This window comes from Alligator sinensis, unplaced genomic scaffold (genome assembly GCF_000455745.1).
Source record: "Alligator sinensis unplaced genomic scaffold, ASM45574v1 scaffold706_1, whole genome shotgun sequence".
Classification (NCBI taxonomy): Eukaryota; Metazoa; Chordata; order Crocodylia; family Alligatoridae; genus Alligator; species Alligator sinensis.
In genome coordinates, this window is record NW_005842683.1 from 597,335 (window position 1) to 606,159 (window position 8,825).

An 8,825-nucleotide genomic window follows, 5' to 3' on the forward strand; every position below is an offset into this window, starting at 1 on the left:
CCCGGCCCGCCTCCCCCTGGGTGGGGGGAGCCACAGGAGAAGCCCCCATGGCTGCCCTGCCCGGCCTTATCACCCGCCCAGCTCCAGCCCAGTCCCAGCCCTTAAAAAATAAAAAGAAGCCCTGCACTCACCAGCTAAAGTAGCGGTGAATGGGGCCTCTGGGCACTTGTGGCAGAGCCCACTCCCATGCAGTACAGGGCAGTGGGGAGTAGCAGGGATCACTCCGCCATATGGCACCCATGCAGCTGCTGCCCCATGGTGTGAGTGCAGCATAGTTCGGCAGCGTGCTGTGTGCTGTGTTGGAGATGGGGCAGCTGGGACTGAGAGTTGCCAGGATCCAGCTGACACATGGACCTGTCCCAGCTCCCAGACAGTGTGTGGTGCCCTGCTGAGCCACACTGCACCTGCACCATGGGGCAGCTGCTACACAGGTGCCACATGAGGAGGTGATCCCTGCTGCCCCCCACTGCCCCATGCTGCTCAGGAGGGCTCTTGCATGAGCCCTCAGAGGCTCCGATCAATACTACCAGAGCTGGTGAGTATAAGATTTTTTTTTTAAGTGCCAGGAGCCTGGACTAGGCAGGGGATGGGGCTGGGCAGGGAAGCCATGGGAGATTCTCCCATAGCTCCTCTGGCTCTGCCTGCCTCTTTCTCAGTGTGGGGAGCTGAGGGGGACTACGCCTTGCTGCTGCTTGCCCAGCTGGCATGGGGCAGGTGTGGGATGCGGGCACAGCAGCACTGGGAGCAGGGGCTATGCCCTGCTGCTTGCCCGCTTCCACCTTGAGCAAGCTGTGCCTGTTTCCCCACCCCGCCCTGGCTGGGCAAGCAGTAGAAGGGCAGAGCCCTCTCTCCCAGAGTGGCCACTCCCACATCCTGGGAAAAGAAGGTTAGAAGAATAGCTCTTTCAGCTCCTCTAGCAAGAAAGAGCTATTGCTTGTATTAGCTACAATGTGTCATTCTCTTTTTGTTAATATTTAGTTATACACACTTTGTGGTGTTCTATTAAAAGCATATTTGCTTGTGAGACTAAAAACTGTGAATTCTTGTCAGCTTCAGTTACTGTAAATTCTCTATTTTATCTGATTGACAATGATTAAATTTGCAAAGGAAAGGGAAGCAAAATGCATTGTGCTTTGAGTGCAATTGCAGATTTTAAAATCAGACAGGTTTTCATTTATGCACAGTACAAGTTATGTCATATCTGTGAAGCACATTTTAGATATGCAGTCTAGAAATGGAAATGTAGCATAGGTCTCAGTTAGAATTAAAATTGTAATCAGAAAATTAGGCTAGGCCACCTGGAATCTAGTTGAACCTGTAATGCATTGCTGCTCAGTAGTATATAGGAACATCCACTTGTCAACTTGACAGGTGGCCATCTTGGCCGCCACTTGGGACCAGAAGCCCTGCCCTGTCATGTGGTCACTGATGTCACAGACCCTGCCCCAGTCACATGACACATAGCATCAAAAACCCCACCTCAATCCCCAGCCATGTGATGACATCACAAACCCCACCCCTGCCTACAGTCACATGATGCATGACATCAGAAACCTGCCCCTGCCCCATATCATATGGAATGTGACACCACCATCTGATGGTCCATGTCATCAGAAGGACAGCCCATTCAGGCCCCAAAGCCCACCCCTCATGCTGCAAGACACCCTAGACCACATGGTACAATCATGACCGGTCAGGCCCCAGATCACAATACTGGCTCTAGAATTCCCCATTCCATCACATGTGTGACATCAGAAGGGTTGCCCAACATCCCCAAACACCCCCCACCCCATTCCACACGCTGCATGGCACTGCCTTAGCGCATCAGGTACAGGTATGGCCTACCAGGTAGTGTTGGGTTGTTCCCACTCTAACAACCTGCCCCACCATCCCTGACCAATCATCAGGGTGTTGCAGAGGCCTCAGCTCTCCCGATGAATAGTGCCAAACCAACCAGAGCAAGTAGAGGGGTGGGGCCAAGTCTGCAAGCCCACCTGGCCAATCTGCTTTCCCAAGCGGGCTCTCTGTTTGTCTGAGACTGTGCTAAGGCAAGTAGGGGCAGTAATGAATTCTTACATTATGCCTGTAAGACCCCTCATCCTCATCACACCACCAAGACTGGTTAGATGGCCACATAGAAAGCATTACTTTAGAACTAATTTTGAGGATAGCCCCCTAGCCCAAAGACTCCCTGAGGCACCTGAACCTGGTAGAAGCCCATGTGAAAATGCAAGAGCAGACCTGTGAGCCAAAGACCCAAGCCCCTGAAGCAGATGTTGAGAATTTGGAAGAAGAGGGTTGCCTTGTGGGAGTGAGCCTGCATGGGAAGAAGAGGTGGATGGGGGAGCAGAGATGCTGGTAAGAGACTAGAAGCATGGTTGTGGGGGCCACTTAGGTTTTGATAGTGGTGTGGGATTCATCTCATAGTAGGGAGGTAAGAAGTAGCTAAGAATTGATTAAACAGTGGCTAAGGTTTTTATTTGAACCCCTGTGCAGTTAGATGAAGCCTTTTTAATGACTCAAGAAAGCCTGCCCACCAGTAGACTCATAAACCTAACACGAGAAAGAAGCAGCTGTTTTTGCAGAGAACAGAGACCAGATAATGATGAAGTTTTTAGAAGACAATTAGGCATTGAAGCAACAGGTCCTGTTTCATGTCAAGAACATAAAATCTTCATGAAGTCTCTTATGCACATTTATTTTTATGGCATAATTAAATACTGTTTGAGGATGAGGTTTTTTTTTAAAGTGCATGAATTGTGTTTTTGCCAATGCGACTTACTTGTCACTAGAAATTATAAAAATGTTCTTAGAAGAAGTTTTCACAAAATGAACCAGTAAATATTGTAAAGGTTTTTGATGGAAATAAAGACTGATAATGACATGAAATCATACACAATACACACAAAAATACACATGTACACACAGTTTAAACACTGACTCAGGTGACTCTGTGTGTGTGTGTGTGTGTGTGTGTGTGTGTGTGTGTGTTGGTGCCTGTGGTACCTATGCTTGTGGTGCTTGGTAACTAAAGAGGGGGTAGTGAATTTCCTAGAATCAGGGGGAGTGTTGTAAAGATAAACCAGACAGGAAAAAAAATGTGGATGTGTGACCAGAGATTCTAACAGCAGACCTCTTCATATTTCAAGACTAAAGGGATTATCTTTTACCACAACATTTTTTAGTGGTGACCCTGTTTTAAAACATTTGATATATACTGTATATACACTATTTTAGTTACTGCATTATTTATTTTTTTTAATACAGAGGGCTTACTTATGGGATCAATTGATTTTTATTACAGAGAGCTTATCTACTGGGAAAGCCTTATGCAATTTTACCACAGCAAGGTAAAAAAATAATTAAAAATGAAGGGGTTATTTGTTGATGTGTTAATATAAGCACACAAAGTTAAAACAACTGCCTGCAACTGTTTGTTTTCAAACAGAACCCCTTCTTCTAAAATAGAAAAGCAGAAGAAACACATACATTCATGTTTTAACCCAGTAGTAAAAGATACATTTTCTGAAATAAGCTTTTGAAACTTCATGTGTTTCTTGAGGAGGAAAGGTTGTGTATGTGTGAAGTAGTCCTCTGTTAATGTAGAGATAAGGGGTGGGAGGGATTGACCTGTGAGTATAAAGATAGGGGGTAAAACAGTATTTTTAGAGGTCTCAGACCTGGTTTCTGCCCTTCTTTGGGAATGGGGAGTGGGGAGGGGGGCTCGTTTTGCAGCCACCTGGGCCTAGCCCTGCCCCGCCAATTTACCATGGTCCCTGAGCACCTGTTCATGCCCAATCCCTGATCTGAGGCCCAGCAGTGCACAATCCCTAGTACAAAGCATCTTATCTCAGAAATGTTGCAAACTATTACAAACAGCTTCCTTCTCATAGCTCTGCGGGCCCTGCAGCTGCATGCAGGGTAGCAGCCAAAGTTGGCAGCTGGGATGTGGCCTTAGAGTTGCCACTGCCTATGCCTGGGGCCTGGTGGATGCATAAGCTCTGCAAGAGGCAGACCCAGGATTGCACCATCCTCCTGGACCAACTGGTGACAGCAATAGAGGGTCACCTGGAGGATGTCTGGGCCTGGTGGGCAGAGGATATGGCCATTGGAATGCATGGGACAAGGCAAACTCAGAGTTCTGGGTGCAGCTCCTGGTCCTGGAGTTTGAGCCAGTGAAAGCCCTGTGGGAGCAGTGTTGTCCTGTGGGGTCAGGCCAAAGCTTAGGATCTCAATATCGGGCTGTTAGACAGGAGGGTGTGGTATACAATTGCACATCCACACACACAAAAATTCAATTAGGCGCATGCACACACTCTAGATGAATACATCCCCAACAGGTATGCACACACACACACTACCAACTCAGGCACATACACATCCAAAATTACCAGCCTAGGCACATGCATACCTATCACCAATTCAAGCACATACATGCTCTAATGATAATGACATGAAATCATACACAATACACACATACATACACATGTACACACAGGTTAAACACTGACTCAGGTGACTGTGTGTGTTGGTGCCTGTGGTACCTATGCTTGTGGTGTTTAGTAACTAAAGAGCAAGTGGCAGAGATCAGGGGAAAGGCAGTGGGGATGAGGCAATAGAGGTGGCAGAGATCAGGGGAGAAGGCAGTGGGGATGGAACAATAACAGTGGCAGAGATCAGGAGAAAAGGCAGTGGAGATGGAGCAATAGCAAAGAAACAGTGGTTTGCAGGCAGAGAGGAGCTCAGGATGGCTGGGGCCACAGGAGCATGGAACAGGTGTTGAAGGTGATGGTGGGCCACAAGCAGGAAAGGGAGAAATGAGACAGAAGTTAGAGGGGCAAGGAGCAGAGATTGGAGCAAGACAGGAACCATAGTAAAGCAAAACCCAACTCAGGGGTCCAAATAACAGGTTTATTAAATGAACACTGTACTGTCAGCTTGGTTCCCACACACACTCACATACGCACTCCCACACACACTCACACAATGGTAGCAAGAGAAAGAGACTCAATGGAAGGGTTGGAGTCCAGGTAGGGAAGAGAAACAGAGTCCAAGTCTTTGGTTGAAGAGAGGATGGGGGTGATAGCTACCTATCCAGTCTGGGAAGGCCAGTCGATGGCCAGTTGACATGGAACTGTTCCAGTGTGACATGGAACAGGCCTGGTCCAGATAAAGATGGCGTCCCCAAGAGTCAGTCTTCACTACCCCTTTTTATGGGGTAGACTACCTATGATTTCCTATGGGGAGGCAATGTCAGCCCTGTTCCAGAGGGTTCCAGATGTTCATACTGATCATGTGCAGCCTTGACACAATGGTGGATTGCCTCATCTTTTGTTTCTTGAATGCTGAGGGTGGTTCCAATGGCTGGGGCATTGGTCCAGGGATTGGTTTTGATGGTGAGAAGGGGGTCCTGCTATCATTGTGTTTCACTCATCCATCCACTCTTTTGTTTCAGGAATTCAAGGAAAACCAGTTTACATGGGAGAGGTTACAGAATGCAACATACTTACACAACAGGGCATAGGGACGAGATGGGAACAAGATAGGAATGGATACTTGACATCACTTTACAGACACAGGCCTAAACCATACAATATTAAAATGAAACAATAAAAATTAATGCACAAATGATAGGAATACAATATAATACAATACAATATAAAACAGTAAAAATTAATACAAACAGAATACTATTTACAATATATAAAAAAAGAGCTCATTACAATAATAGTATACAAGAACTTAGATTACCTAGTACTATTTTTAATCACTTATAAGGGATAGAGAGGGCAGAGAGAAAGTCAGCAATGGCTGGGGAAGAGGAAGGAATGTAGTTTACAAAAAACCCAAAAAACCTGGGGGGTTTGCTACAGCAGAATACAGTCATAGGCAGGGAAGTGCATGCCACAAAGGATGACCACCAGGGCCTGGAAATCATCCTGGTGATCATCGTTGACTTCTTGTCACCCACTGCTTAGCCCCCAACCCTAGCCCCACCTTTCCCCTGGAAGCCACCCACCACCAAGAAGCAGGACCCCCTGCATGGGCCAAGGTGGAGGTCCAGCACTGCCTCCACCAGCCAGGAGCCACTGCCCTGGCACCCAACCCAGACCCCCTGCCACCCAGCACCCCTGCCTGGGTCCAGGCCTGCATCTCAACATGGCTTCAAAAGGGCATCGAGCCAGATTTGCCTGCAGTGGGCCAGGACTGGAAGCCTGCCCTGCTGGCCCTGGACACTGGCTCCCAGAGAAGGAGCGGCCCAGGAAAGGGGACCACTGGATGCTGTTCCCTTTGGGTAAGCCTCTCACCTACCAGGTTCACCATAACATGCACCTCCTTTGCCAGGCTGGCAGGCACAGAACCACCACCTGTAAATAGTTTTCACCTGGAAGAGGGTGTTTTATTTGTGGTGGGTGGGGTGTGTGGTGGAGGGGCTCTGGTGTTGGGGAGGGATGGGGAGAGGGGATCTGTTTACTGGGGAAGGAGGGAGATGGGAGTTGGGGGGCTATTTCATGTGAGTGGAATAAAAACTCTTGTTCTGACATGTGTCTGCAGTGCTCATGGTGGTGGGGATTGGGAGGGGGGGTTGGGGAGTTCTGTGGACAGCTGTGCAGCAGGGCTAGAGTGGGGAGTGTAGGAGGAGGTGTTTGGCCAGCAGCTGTCATAGCTGGAGACCTGGGCCCCGCTGGCAGCTATGCAGCTTACCTAGGGCCTCATCAACAGGGGCCCACCACTGTTTCTGTCACTGTAGCTGGTGTTCCCACTTCCAGGAAGCCTCTGCCCACCACACCTTCTCTGCCCAGGGCTCGTGAAACAGCTCCCCCAGATCTCACAGATGTTATGCAGCACATAGCCTGTGACAGTGACCCAGGAGATGTTGTCCTGGGTGGGCCATGAGGGTGTGCCAGCATCCCTTCAGGTGGCTGAAGGTGCAGTCCACCAGGGCATGGATCCAGCACAGCTGGGAAGGTAATACACACCTCCAGAACATCCACGCACCATCAGTGACCTTATTCATGCCAAAGAGAGGGCTGACATTGCAGAGGCTGGTGGGCATGGCCAGCTTCATGTTTGTGCAGGATAGGGCAGCTGCTTGGCAGTGTTTTGCCTGTCCAGGTGCAGATAGAGCTGCCCCAGGAGATCCAGGAAGGAGGCCTGGGTCATCCTTATTTCCTCCAATCACTGCTTGTCACCGCAGGTCTGCAGGGTGATGTGAAACCACCAGTCCTGGCTGGTTCAGTGGGCCCAAACGTGGTGGGGCAGGAGACACAGGACTGCAAGTGCAGGCCCAGTGGTGGCATCCTGGAGCCCATTATCAGTGTCCTTGCTGTGATCTGGCCAGGTGGATGGGGTCTTGGTGGCAGATGTGCAGCAGTGGTGGCCCTGGGACGCCACACTAAGCCGAGGCAGGTGCTTGCTGCACATGGGGAGCTGGCAAGGCCCAGATATCCATGGGTCAGCTGGCAGTTGGCATGATGGGCAAACAGGGCCAGCACAGTGGGCAGCAGGAGTCCAGGGCACTAGTTATTGCTGCCAGGGGCAGTTGCTGCAGCAGCCATGGTGTGGGGAGGCAGGGGTGACAAGTAGAGATCTACCATGTGCTGCCCCTGCACTATGTTTGTGCTCCTGGCCAAGGAAGTGGCTGGTTAGGGAGCAGAGACGAGGCTGACTTTTGAAGATGGTTGCCAACTCCTGGCACAAGTGGCCAGACTCAAGCTCCTATATGATGGCATTAGGGTCCCATTGCCGGGCTGCAAGAAGTGGTAGCAGTTTGCTACTAGGGGCAGAAAAACTTCTCCCATGTCCCTGGGTAGATGCCTGCCCGGGAGTGTTTACTCGCCAGTAGTTTACTCACAAGTAAACTGATCTTGGATGAAATGCATGTATAGATGCACCCTCTGTTTTGTAGGAAGGTATCAAGAAATTAAATGAAATATAGACTGTGTATTGCTCAGGATAAAAAGCCTCCAACCCACAAGGAAAACGTGAGAATCTGAAGAGATTTACATCTAACTAAATGTGTGAGGTTGAGAAAAGTAACTCATGCAGTATTAAAAGTTTGCTTATATTACATATCCAAAGAAGCCTAGTTCAGTTGCTTCTTCATCAATTCTTTGCAAATGAGAAGATTCAAAATGCTTCTGGGAAATCATTACCCAGGGAAATGACAAGCTACCTCTACATGATTTTTTAAAGTTATTTCTCATGTAACTGCACAGGCAAAAGAGACAGCTTTTCCCAAAATGAAGGACAGAAACAGGTTCTTCTACTGGTTTCTTTTAAAAGCATAAGTGGCCTTTGAGACTTTCTGAGCTGGGAGAGATGCAGATGTAAAAGGATTCCTCGGTGCTGACAATAACGTCTCTACTCAGAACATCTCTACATTATGTTAGTTCTTACTGCTGATGCGACTGGAATGCTTCGCTACTGCTTTGAAGCCATAATGGTATAAAACTTATCATCTTCCAGGTAACTATAATAATGGCTTCTTCAATCTTTTTTTAGTATAGCATTTTCCCATCCTTTAATAAGCAATGTTCTTTATTTTTCAATGTTTTAGTTTATAATATATGTCAATCCAAGTCTCATAAAATGGGCACATATACTATAAAAACAGATATGTGTGTCTGCTTATCCATCTATCCATCATAATACACCTCCCCTTCTTGCTTCAGCTCTCCCTCACTCTTCCTTTTGCATACTTAAAAATGTCAACCCATATCAATTCATAAAAACCTTTTTTTGGTAGCACAAAGGAAATTTAATTAATTGAATTCATATCAATTGAAGATACTTGGAGGGTGCAGCATTTATCAGATACCTTT